The sequence below is a fragment of the Mustela nivalis genome (genome assembly GCF_964662115.1).
Source record: "Mustela nivalis genome assembly, chromosome: 8".
NCBI classification, from domain to species: domain Eukaryota; kingdom Metazoa; phylum Chordata; class Mammalia; order Carnivora; family Mustelidae; genus Mustela; species Mustela nivalis.
This window is the reverse complement of record NC_139027.1, coordinates 24,622,983-24,636,173: the sequence shown is the minus strand read 5'-3', so window position 1 is coordinate 24,636,173 and position 13,191 is coordinate 24,622,983.

Sequence of the window (13,191 nt, the reverse complement as noted above, 5' to 3'; positions counted from 1 at the left end):
AGTGCTCCATGCAATCTGTGCCCTCTATAATACCCACCGCCTGGTACCCCAAACTCCCACCCCCATGCCACTTCAAACCCCTCAGATTGTTTTTTAGAGTCCATAGTCTCTCATGGTTCACCTCCCCTTCCAATTTCCCCCAACTCCCTTCTCCTCTCTAAATCTCCATGTCCTCCATGCTATTTGTTATGCTCCACAAATAAGTGAAATCATATGATAATTGACTCTCTCTGCTTGACTTATTTCACTCAGCATCATCTCTTCCAGTCCCGTCCATGTTGCTACAAAAGTTGGGTATTCATCCTTTCTGATGGAGGCATAATACCCCATAGTGTATATGGACCACATCTTCCTTATCCATTCATCCATTGAAGGCCATCTTGGTTCTTTCCACAGTTTGGTGACCATGGCCATTGCAAGCAGCCAACTCTTGATTTCAGCTCAGGTCATGATCTGAAGGTTGTGAGATCAAGCACGGTGGCTGAGCACAGGGCCTGCTAAGGATTCTCTCCCTCCCGTGGTGCTAATTAGAGAGGAGCAGGGCAGGCTTGCCTATCAAAACACCCACCCTCCCTGGCTGATGTGTGGAGAATGGGGTACTGTGGGAATAACCCTTTTAGCAGCTGTTCAGAGCTGAGTTCTGTACTTCTGTGTAACTACAAGTTGCCGCTCCAAACACAACGTCACCAGGTATCTTAAATAACCTTACTGGGGAAAACATGATACTTTGAGCACCAAAGCAAGAACAGCCTTTTCCGTGAGTGTAGCAGGTGGTGTCCCTGCTGAGGGTGACCTGGCAGGCCACGTGCACTGGAAGCCATCAGGCTGAGTGCACGGGGGTCCCACAGTGCTTGTGCCACAAGTCGATGGCCTTGCTCACAATCGCGTCCAAGCTGTCCTAGGGAATATTTTCCAGAAACTTTGTTATCTTCTCTGCACTGTTCAGAGCCATTACTTTTATTTTAAAGGTCAATAAAATTTCCACAGCTACAAAAACTAGGATCTTACAGGATCCACGTACAACCAAAGCTTGTGCAAATGCTCTCCCTCTTAAAACAACAACAACAACAACAGCAAAAAACAAAAAAGAAAAAGAAAGAAAGGACTCTATTGCATGGTAACCACCAGAAACGGCACCAACTCCTAAATCACAAATTGGAACATCCAGCACTGGGACTGCATCCTCCCTGACGTCATCCACCTTGACGGCCCGCCCCTTTCTCTGCATCCCTCAGCTCTTGTTTCTTCGCTTCCCTGTATCCAGGATGAGGTCCACGGCCCATTAATATTATTGCTCCCTTGTAGATAACCTTGACTCTTTTGCCTCTTTTCTGTTTGTTCTATTTACCTCTTGCAGCCCAGCCCTGCATAAAGCAAGCCTCTGCTTGTTCTATGCCCGCCAGCATGCAGCTGGGTGTTTCTGGGCAGAAATCCCACCATGGAGAAGGCTGATGTGCTTCTGGTTCTGTGATGACCAATCTTTTTTTTTTTAATACATGTGAAGCTCTTAACATAAGTGACTCCATTTAAAAAATATTTTATTACTGGGGCGCCTGGGTGGCTCAGTGGGTTAGGCCGCTGCCTTCGGCTCAGGTCATGATCTCAGGGTCCTGGGATCGAGTCCCGCATCAGGCTCTCTGCTCAGCAGGGAGCCTGCTTCCTTCTCTCTCTTTCTCTGCCTGCCTCTCAGTGTACTTGTAATTTCTCTCTGTCAAATAAATAAATAAAATCATAAAAAATTTATTATTTTAAATATTTTAAAAAGATGTTATTTATTTATTTGACAGACAGAGATCACAAGTAGGCAGAGAAGCAGGCAGAGAGAGAGGAGGAAGCGGGCTCCCTGCTGAGCAGAGAAGCCCGATTTGGGGGCTTGATCCCAGGACCCTGAGATCATGACCTGAGCTGAAGGCAGAGGCTTTAACCCACTGAGCCACCCAGGTGCTCCTTATTATTTTAAATTTTCATATTTAAAACTAAATTAATCAGCATATAATATATTATTGGTTTCAGAGGTATGGGCCTGGGATTCATTAGTCTTTTTTAAGATTTTATTTATTTGACAGAGAGAGATCACAAGTAGGCAGAGAGGCACACAGAGAGAGGCAGTGGGGGGGGGGGAAGCAGGCTCCCTGCTGAGCAGAGAGCCCCATGTGGGGCTCGATCCCAGGACCCTGAGATTATGACCTGCGCGGAAGGCAGAGGCTTAACCCGCTGAGCCATCCATGTGCCCCTGTGATTCATCAGTCTTCTGTAACACCCAGTGCTCATTACATCACACGCCCTCCTTAATGTCCATCACCCAGTTACCCCATCACACCACCCCTTACCACCCACACCCCAACCCTCCACACCCCCAAACCCCCTCCAGCAACCCTCAGTTTATTTCCCATCATTAAGATATGATGACTAATCTTTTTTTTTTTAAAGATGTATTTATTTATTTGACAGAGATACAGCAAGAGAGGGAACATAAGCAAGAGCAGCAGAGGCAGAGGGAGAAGCAGGTTTCCTGCCAAGCAGGGAGCCAGATGTGGGGCTCGATCCCAGGACGCTGGGATCAGGATCTGAGCCAAAGGCAGACGCTTAACTGACTGAGCCACCCAGGTGACCCGTGATGACCAATCTTATTCTGAGCTTCCAGCCTCACTGCTGAGATAAGCTTCTTTTGCTCTCCTCGAGGAATATTCTCTAGTTTGTAGCTGCACTGACTATACTGTGTTCCCCTTAGCTAAACACTGTCTCCTATATATATATTTTTTAAACCCCAAAGGGTATATAATCCGTGTCTCTCCACTACCAAATCCAAACACCTGGTGGCATTAACACCCCACTTTCCTTCTCTCCTGTGTCTGGAAGGAGTGTTCACTTCTCCACAGAGCCAGGCTCCCCATTTGTCCTCTGGACCCCATCCTATTTTTGTCTTATCAGACTATTTGCTCTTTTATTAGGGCTTCTGACATCACGCTCTTTAACCCTTTGCTCTTACTGGATCCATCCAACAAATACTCCAACATCTGTACACCAAATTGTTGTTCAGATCTCCAGCTGTTAGCATGACTCTCACTTCCCTATTTAGCTGTGCTTCTAAGAGCTTCCTGTGTCTCATCCTCACCTCTTATTTTTTTCTTTGGTGTATTCAATTTTGCTTCTGCTCCCTCCATTCCTTAGGACTTGATCTTGCTAGGTCACTTCAAGCTGCCACAGCCAGCAGTGATTTCTTCTTCCTCCTTTGACTGGAACCTTCTGTGACACTCTAGAATATTAACCTCCACCTTCTTTCTTGAAATGCTATGCTTCTTCTTGTGACTTCTATGATGCCATGCCATACTCCTTTGATTTTCTCCTAAGTCCCTGGTCTTCCCCGACACCTTTGCCAATACCCTCATACTTCCTCCTCTGCCTGAATTCTAGTATGCGAGATCCTCAGGGAACAGTCTGTGGCCCTCTTCTTCTCCCCTAAAGAATAAGGGGATAAATCTTTATCCCATGCCTTCATATTTTACATAGTATGACCCTTAAAGGATCATCTTTAGCCGAGCTCTTTCTTCTGGTCCCCAGACTCTTGTATTCAACGGCTTATTTGGTGTTGCTAACTTGGATGGCTCACAGAAGTCTCAACATGAGTATGTCCCAAAGAAAACAATTGATTTCCCCACTTCCACCTATCCATCCCTCTTCTACATGTGGATAAACTGTACCAAGGCAGAACCAGCTCCATCTTTCCTGCTACCTTCTTCTTTTGGACCCTCTCCCCGAAACATTTTCTAATTAGTCACAAGTTCCTATGGATTTTGTCTCTAAAGCATATCTTGAAATTATTACCAGCATGTCCATAACCCTGTTCGTACCTCTAACCCAAGCCACCATCGCCTCTTCTCTGACTCCTGCCTAACCTCCAACTGGTCTTCCTGTTTCATCTCTTGACCCCCTTCAATCCGCTCCCCATATAGCAGCCAGAATGATTAGATAAATGAGTATAAGGTAATATCTCCCACTCATTCGTAGACTCCATTGAAAACTATCAGTGGTGTATTTCACTTACAAAACAATCTAGGGAGCCCTTGGGTGGCTCAGTTGGCTAAGCATCTGTCTTCGGCTCAGGTCATGATCTCAGGGGTTCTGAGATCAAGCCCTGTGTCTGGCTCCTTGCTCAGCGGGGAGTCTGCTCCCTTTGCCACTCCTCCTGCTTGTGCGTGCGCTCTCTCTCTCTCCTCCTTTCTCTCAAATAAATAAATACAAATCCTAAAAAACCAAATAAACCAACCAACCTCCCCCACTCAAGCCAAAACACAACCTAAAACCCTTTCCATGGTCTCAAGGTCCTACATGTTGTAGATTTTCTAGCCAACCTCTCCTTGAAATATTTTTCCTCTTATTCACTATACTGATGTGCCTCTTCATATTAGTATGGAGAATAACCAGCCTCTTCTATTTCAGGGAGTCTGCACACCCTGTTCACTCTGCATGGATCAGTAAGTACACAAAGTTCCTTCACCTCACCAGTGGTGAAGGCCTTGTGTGACCACTTCCGGCTCAGTACATTCAGTTCCAACATCGCTTCCTCAGTACGGCCTTCTGTTTGTTTTTCTGTCTCTTGACAGCCCAGTATTTTCTATTGTAGCAGCCTGATTTGTAAATATGTCTTTACTGGTGTGTGTATTCACTTAATGCCAGTTTTCTGTAAAGATGTTTAATATCCGTGATGGTAGAGACCAGGCCTGTTTTGTTCACCCAAATATATCGGTGATTACAGTTTCTGACCCATAGTAGATACTTGGTAAGTATTTGTTGAATGAACTTATTATTTCATATAATATAAATAATGATAATTTTTCCAGCCATGGGATGGGATCAACTGTCTGTTTTTCTGTAACTATTCCAAATCCCCTCATCCCTAATTCAGGAGGGATGTATCATTCCCTCTAACAAAGTGCTAGTCTTTAGCTCTCTGTCTTTATATTGACCCTGCTATTAAATGGCTGTAACTAGTATGCACTAATATTCCATTCTCCTCCACTTTGAGTTATAGGTGAAATTATATTTTCCAGTGTCTTGTGGTGCTCCCTGTGAGAAGTTTAGCACACCTCCTAACCTTCGGCTTCCTCATCAGCTTTCTCATTGGACCCATGGTGCCTCTCTATTTGACGGATTCAATTCCTCTGATACCAGAGATGGGACATGGGCCTCACTTTGGCCTGAATGGAAGGGAGGGGTACTACTTCTGGCAGAAGCATTAGAGCCCCTGCATCAATCCACAGATTCTCTTTTCTATCTCTCCTGAGAATGGCAATATTTCGTGTAGGGGCTGCTCCTTAGCTTGGGTCCCAGGGCCTTAGGTGACCAGCAGGGAGCATGTCACATGAGCAAGAAATAAATCACCGGTCAACCACTGAGATTTTGGGGATTGATTGTGGCCACAGTTTAACCCAACCTAAGCTGCCTGAGAGACTCGCTTCCTCAAAGTTAGATGTGGCCAATGTGACAGCTTCAGTCAACAAAGTGTGACAAAAGTGATGCGTATCACATCTCCCCAGGTTTCTGAAGTCATGCCTTCAGGTCCAAATGCAGTGGAGCAGTCACACATCAGGTATAAAATGGAAAGAAGATTAGAGATTTATGACTCGCTAAAGAGAGAGAACTTGAGATTGCCTGGAAGAAGAGCTTCTGCTTTTGATTCAAAGGCGCCTTGACTCTCATCCAAGTCCTTACTGCTGTCTTTGGATTTCTGGGATTGGACCCAACCTACAGGGAAGTCCTGGACGTCAGAAATCACATAGTACCATCTCTGTTTGGTTCCCCACAGGTCAGGTGAAGGAACTTTGTGTACTTACTGAGGTGGCCTTGCCCAAGGCAAGCTCCCAGGAGGAGTCCCCATTCTCTCCCTGTCTGCTGGTGGTCACTGGTGTGTCTCAGTGTGGGACCCAGGAACTTGTTCCTAGGAAGTACCTTACAGACTAACTAAGGTTTATTGCTAGATGCCCCTGTCCAGGAGGTTCTTGGGAAAGTGGCTAAAATACCTTATAAAATGCTGCCAAGCTCCAACTTCTGCTTCAAGAAACATTTCCTGAATACCTGCAGTCTTCCTGGCAATTGACATTATTTCCTTATAACCGCCAGGTAAGGAAACTATTATCTTCATCAGGCAGATGGTGACTGTGGTTCAGAGAGTGTAGGAATCTTGCCTATGAGTGGAGAGTGTGCGTGAAGAGCCTAGGATCTGAACACAGATATTTGAATTCTATTCTCTCTCTCTGCCTGTCTCTGTCTTTGTCTCTCCCTCACTGAATGTGAGTGATGCTGCACATCCCAGCGCTATCCTCTTAAGAGTTCCCTCTCCAAATCTCATCCTGGAAATCTCTTTCCTTGGGAGCTCTCCTTACTGGCCTGGTATTAAAGGACATTTTTCAATCTCCTGGGAAGAGTTCCTATGTGATAAAAATTATTTCTTAGAAGTGTAACGGAAAAGACTAGCGGGCAAACTTTGTGAATCAAAATAGCAAAACCTTCTTTCCTTACTTCCGCTGGTTATTCTGGCATGAGCTGTGATGGGCTGACGTGGGAAACCAGAGATTCACAGAGCTCCCAGCCCAGCACTGTCCTCTCAGGGACACTTCGGATGCCTGAGGGATGGCCTAGTGTCCGTGTGAGCGTGGCGAGCTGCTCCACAAGGCGGGCTAAGGGGACCTCTCTCCCCAGAGTGCTTCCCAGAACTAACTGTGCTCTTCTCAAGTGAGAGAAACACCCTAATTCGGGGGATACACTGGGACAGCTGCAGACACCCACAGCTCAGACAGAGGCATCACTGCTGCCACTTGCTGCCGCCATGTCTGTCCTGAAGTTGGTCTGAAGGTCTCAGAGGGGACTAATCCGCAGGTGGTGGATCTGCCGGGTGTTTTAGGGCCTCCAGAAAGCTCCTGGAGGGAATATGAATGGCCTATCTGTGTATGTTAAGCCTTGTCCTCTCCATGGATATTGGTAGGACAGGGCCGGATCTCCGGGTGCTTGCTGAGGGAGAAGGCAGGTGCAAGGTGTGTGAAAACAGGTGCAAAGTTGGACTCTTTAATTCAGGCCATGCAATTACTGCTTCTTGGAGTTGATACCTGCTGCTTATACCCTGGAAAACTGGCATCGGCGACAGGGGCTTGGCATTATCCTCTTGATTATCTCATTCTACAAAGGCCGGTACAGCATCATGTCACTTCCTACACAGTGTAAAAGGGAGGAAGAGCTTCCCCACCCACATCCACGCAGGAAGGGACTGGAGTGTGGGGGCATGTGCTTCCTGAGGGGGCATGGTGGGACCCTGGGAAAGCTTCTGGAGGAAAGAAGAGGCTTGCTCCAGCAGCCAACAGAATAGCTATTCCTTTCCAGAAGAGAGGTTAGAGGAGATTGTCAGCTTTCCAGGGCTTCTTCTGGGGTGGGGGCAGATAAGCCCAGGTCTGACCCCTTCCTGCCAGAGCTGAGTCACCCGGCTATGGGTATGCTGGCATCATGCTGCTGGAAACCACAAGGCCCCAGGGGTGGGTGGAGCTCACCCTCCCTCTGGCCAGGGTTGACTTTCTTTGAGCAACTTCCTGGATTCCTTCCTCATCCTCTGCCAGACCCATTCTCCCATCTGTCCCTTCCTTACCCTTACGGTCTTTATTCACCCACTTCTGGACCCCTTCCGTCTGTTTAGCAAACATTCCAAATTCCTTTGAAATATTCCTCCTGAGAGAGCACGCATCATCCTGTGAGTGATTCCTGTATGACCTGCAGTTTTCTGGAAAGTCTTGCTTCACTTAAACCAGCATTTTCGGTGATTGCGGTTTACTCATTCCCGATATGTAATTTTCATTGTTGGTTGCCATTTTATTTTACACAGGTGGAGAGTTTCCATTCCAACTCTTCTTTGCTTGTCCAAATCTGTTGTTAACTAGATCTCTGCCCTGGTCAGTTCCCAGGGTCTGTACAATCTTCTCGGTCATGAGGACAACAGCAGTGTTCAAGCTGTAATCTCAGGGATCTAGTAGAGTAGAAGGAGCACTGACTCTGGAATTAGAGGCTGAGGTTCAAGTTCAAACTGCTCTTGACTCCATGTCAGGTGAAAACGAAAGTGAGCCTTCATCTGAAAATGAAATTTCTTCACTTGAAAATGGGGCTTATGACATCCCATATTCCTGAGGATACCCCGAAGTGATGTATATGAAAGAATCAATATAACGTACAAACCGTATTGCATAATAACAATCATGGTGAAAAGGAAGAAAAGAGGAGAAGAGTAATGATATAAATAAACTTGAGATCAAAATGACTTTCTGTCCTGGATGGGAAGGAAGTAGACTCGGGCAAACTATATGAGAAGAATGGGTGCCTTTCCTTCCGCCCTCCCCAGCCAAGCCGAGGTCACTGAGCAAATATTTACGGACCACTACTGTGTGTCACTGGGGACATGAAAATAAGCAAGATCAGATCTCTGTGTTATATGCCATGGCAGAGGTAAGCAGCCAATACAATGGGAACAGGTGAGGGAACAATGAATTGTCTCAGGTGTGGCTTCGAGGCTGAGGCCAGGAGCCTGGAAGAACTGGTTGTCTCTCAGTGGAGCTTTAAAGGGCTCAGTTGGGGAAGGAATGGGGAAAGGAAGTTCCAGGCTGAGGGTTGACCTGGGCAAAGGCATTGGGGTTTGGTGGTGAGTTCAGGGAGCATAGAATAGTCTGTTGTGGCCAAAAATGGATGGTGGGGGTGAGGTGGCTGGAAATGAGGCTGTGAGGTGAGCTGGGTCTTGATGTTGGTCTTGGTGGCACGTAGAAGCCAGGGGATGGCCATACCAGGAGCTCGGCTCTCCTTTGGAGGGACAGGCCAGGAGAAATGGTGAGGTTGGGTGTTGGATATGAATTGGGAACCGATTTGGCAGGGTGTGTGGGGGCATGTTGTAAATCAGAGGGACCTAGGCTATGAGTGCTTCCTTTCTTATGCCCAAAGGACTTCTCAGCCAGTATGGAAGGACAGATACCCAGGGAGACCAGAGGAGGGCCCTCAGAGGGGCAGGTCCAGGGGAGGACCACCTCTTGCCTGGCCTCAAGTTGGGCCTAAGATGAGTCATCTTCTGTCCTTGGGGAGTCCTGCCGCAAGAGTTATCAGGAGTTTGGAGGAGCACCAGACCTTGCCAGCAAGAAACTTCCATCCACCAGAGGATCTTTTAAGGGAGTCTCAGGCTGACAACATATTTCACAATATAGCAAAAACATTCTGAACATTTCAGAGGCTTGCTAAAGAAAGGATGATGCAAGGGTCGTCCCCAGTAGGAAGTACTGGCCCAAACGGGTACCTATGAAAATGAAATAACATGAACTAGAACACTTCCATCCCCTGAAAATATTTTCTTTTCCTTGGCTGCCCTGATGCTAGGCAAGAAATGGCAGTGTCCTGTGAGCAAGAGACAACTTGTTCAACGCTGGGCAAGGCTCAGCTCTTGTCTTTGGAAAGAAGGTCTCCCCTCTCCCCCCCCAAAAGTCCTAGCATATCCCAAGCACTGTCAGAGCGGGAAGGGTCTGTGGACTTATACAGATGGGAAGAGGTCTTCTGAGAAATGTCAGAGAGAAGAGCAGATCCTGAGGCTCTCGCCTGAGCCTCTCATCTTCCACGCTGGAACACCTTCTGTGGAGTCATCTCGACTCAGTGCTTGGCTGCTGAAATCTTCTAGACCAGTGGAGTGGGGCCTCTGTCTGTTCCTAACAAAGTCATGGGGAGGCTTGCGAAATTTTGCCTAGGAAAAGATTTTATACATATGTGTATATATAACTTATATTTATAAATACACAAAGTTCATATTTGTGCATTTTATATATTCATGTATATATATATTTGTGTGTATATGTATGTGTATATATATGTGTGTGTATATATAATTTATATTTATAAATACACAGACTTAATATTTATGTATTTTATATATTTATGTATATATATTTGTGTGTGTATGTATATATGTGTATATATATGTGTGTGTGCGCGCGCGCATCTATCTATATTTTGGGGGGGCGGGGGAGGGGAAGTCCCCCAGCTCTGCTCACAGACCCACCAGGGAAGCACTCTTTATTTAGCTCCAGGCAGGATGTTTCATGCATTTCCTGGAGCTGCTCTTTCATTGGCAGCATAGATGGGGACCCTGGGGCTATATGATCCATTCACAAGATTCTTGTCACCCCAGTTCCTGCTTCCATGTGAGATTCTCAGAATAATGGTGACGATAAGATAGACGTGAAGAATAGGGGACGTTTAGTATAGGGAGAACACTGATATGGATCAAAACCACACAGTTGCACGTTCCGGGTCACTAAGGGCTGTGAGCTCTGCTGGTCTGGCTACTCAGCTGGAGACAGGAGGCAGCCAAGAATCACAGGGATAGGACGGACACCTGCTAAGGGGCCAGGGAGCACCCACAAGGCAACTGTCCCTGCCATTGTCTGCTCCCCCCCGCCTTGGAATCCTTTCCTAGACTCCCTCCCTCCCTTTGGGTCTTCGGTCTTCCTTCTCATCTGCTTAGGCCTAAGTCTATGACTTATAGACTTGGTAGCTTCCTGGAACACAGAGGGAAAGGTTTCAACTCCCGTATGGGATACCTCAGGCCCACAGGTTCTTTTTTTTAAGATTTTATTTATTTATTTGTGAGTGGGGTTGGGGAGAGAGTAGCAGAGGGAGAAGCAGGCCTCCCGCTGAGCAGGGAGCCTGATGAGGGCCTCGATCCCAGGATCCTGGGACCCTGACCTGAGCCAAAGGCAGCCACTTAACAGACTAAGCTACCCAGGCACCCCAGGGCCACAGGTTCTTAAGTTTATCAATACCTCTGGCTCTCCAGAGAGAAAGGAGGCCAAGTTCACCTCCTGGGTATGCCCTATATGAGCACTCCTACCTTCCCCCTTCTGTGCATGCCCCAGGTCTGGGGTCCTGCAGGGACCGGTGGCAGAAGAGTAAGAAGTTCCATTTCATCTGCTCCTCCTGGCAGAGTGAGGCTGGAACCTAGGCCCTTTTCTCGGTCCCCAAGGAGTCAGTGTCAGATGGGTGACCGTTGAGATTGGATTCACTTCCTAGTCTTGTTCTATCCCTATAACTTTGTGACATTCTATATTCTATTTGGGATCACAGGATTTCCCAGTACGGTTATAGTCAGCTACCTGATTTATGCATCCTGGCTGGTCTTGGTCCTCAGAGCACCTCATATGGCCTGCAAGAGTGAAAACAGCTGTAGAGCCTCTCTGCGTGTTTGTTCAGAAGACAGGCCTGAAGGGCCGGTGCTGCCGCAGCCCTAGGGAGGCCACACTCCTGCTGCTTCTTCCTCTGCTGACACCACACTGACTCTCTCCTTCCTGGTTCTTCCTCAGCGTGAAGGGAGGACTTTGTCAAGGATGCAATGTCTCCCTTGCCTCTGAGTTCTAGGAAGAGCTGTTCTTGGGGAGGTGTCACAGGAAAAGCCCAGCCTCTGCTCTCTACTGCTATCAGAGATTCTAGACTCTGAGAAACTTGGCTCAAATCCTGGTTTCCCCTTGCATGGGGGTTACAGAAACCCTCTGAGCCCAGACAGCTTGCTCACATAGAAAACAAGAAATTATATCTGTCAGAGGGGTATTGTAGAAAGTAAATGAGATCCATACAGAACGACTGGCCTAAGACCTGGCACATATTTGCATCTTCATAAATCCTTGTCCTCTTTAAAATGTCTCTTACTGTGGAAGTGATTTAGCCTTGGCCAGTAGACCAGCCTCAGGACTGGGGGCCTCCCATGGCAGGATTTATAGCGAGAGCCCTGTATTCTCCTAAATGAGCTTAAGTTGCTAAATCAGTAAGGAGATGCGAGGGCTTAATTTCTCCAATTGTCACAAATGCATGAGAACAAAACTACCAGTAGAAGCAGCCCCTGAAATCCCTCAGGGAGAAGTGGTCAGTGTGCTGATTCAGATTTCTAGCTCATGAGATTGAGACCCGTGGTTTCAGAAAAATGGCAAATGTTAGGTCCCAAAATGTGGGGGTTACCCATGGATGGCCAACATCGCAAATGTTAATCCTCTAATGCAATGATCAGCTGGCCTTTGTGGCTCTGGAGAGAAGGGCAGGCTGCTTCTAGGAGTGTGACACAGGAGAAGGTGCCATCAGTAGACAGCAGCCTCGTCCAGGCAGGGACCAGACCACAGGGAGAGATGCCTCTATGCAGAAGGTCAGTCCAGTTCCCACAGCCTCTCTGTACTTCAAGATAACAAGTCTGAACTTCAAGATTACAAGTCTGAGGTGGCTTCAAGATAACAAGTCTGGGGTGGCTAGCTTGCCTTCTGCCCATGATTACTTTGGGGATTATGTTCCCTTTTTGGGTTTTATGCTCCAGGATATTAATAGCGGTTTAATCAGCTCTTTTTTTTTTTTTCTTCATAAGTGAAAGAGTTCCTTCCTTTTTAAAAGAGAAAGCAAATAACAGCATTAACAACACTATGTTCCCATGGAACATGCTGGTTCCGAGACAAATTTAGAATGGGAATAGTGGGTGATCTCCCCCATAGATGCCTGTACCCTAATTTGACTTTCCAAAGACTACTGTAATAAAACGGGCGGGGGCAGCCCTGGGAGAGCTGAAGGGAAACTCTCAAGTTTTCAAGTGATAACTACTTCAAAGGTATCAATATGTAAGTCCGAATTCTGCATCACTGCCACAGGGAGTGGTGATATTTAGGAGGAATGTAAGTTGTGGGTCTGCAGTGCTGGCTCAGAGATCCTGGGTAATACATAAAGTACAATGAGCTGCCCTTTATGCCCTTTAAGCCTCTCTGACCCTATATTAATCAATGCCCAGTACACGGCCTAGAATATGGCAGAATCCCACTGAAACTGATAAATGAATGGATATGTGACCATTGCCCAGCATAGAAGATTCTCTAGAGCCCATCCTTAAAATCAAGTTGTGGGGATGGGGACACTTAAGGCCAAGGAGCCCAAGATCCATGGTGACATCATTTGCACATGTAGCTTTGCAAAGCAATATTCAAGATATTGCTTGAATATCTGGCAAGTCAGATATTCAAGCCATGCTGTCTTGCCTTTAACTAAAACCAGGTTCTGGCCTTGTTGTCATTCATTCATTTATTCTTCGTTCATCATTCAAAAAGTATTTTTTGAGTAAATACTATGTTTATCATGTCCATGTAGTGTTCTGCACTGAAG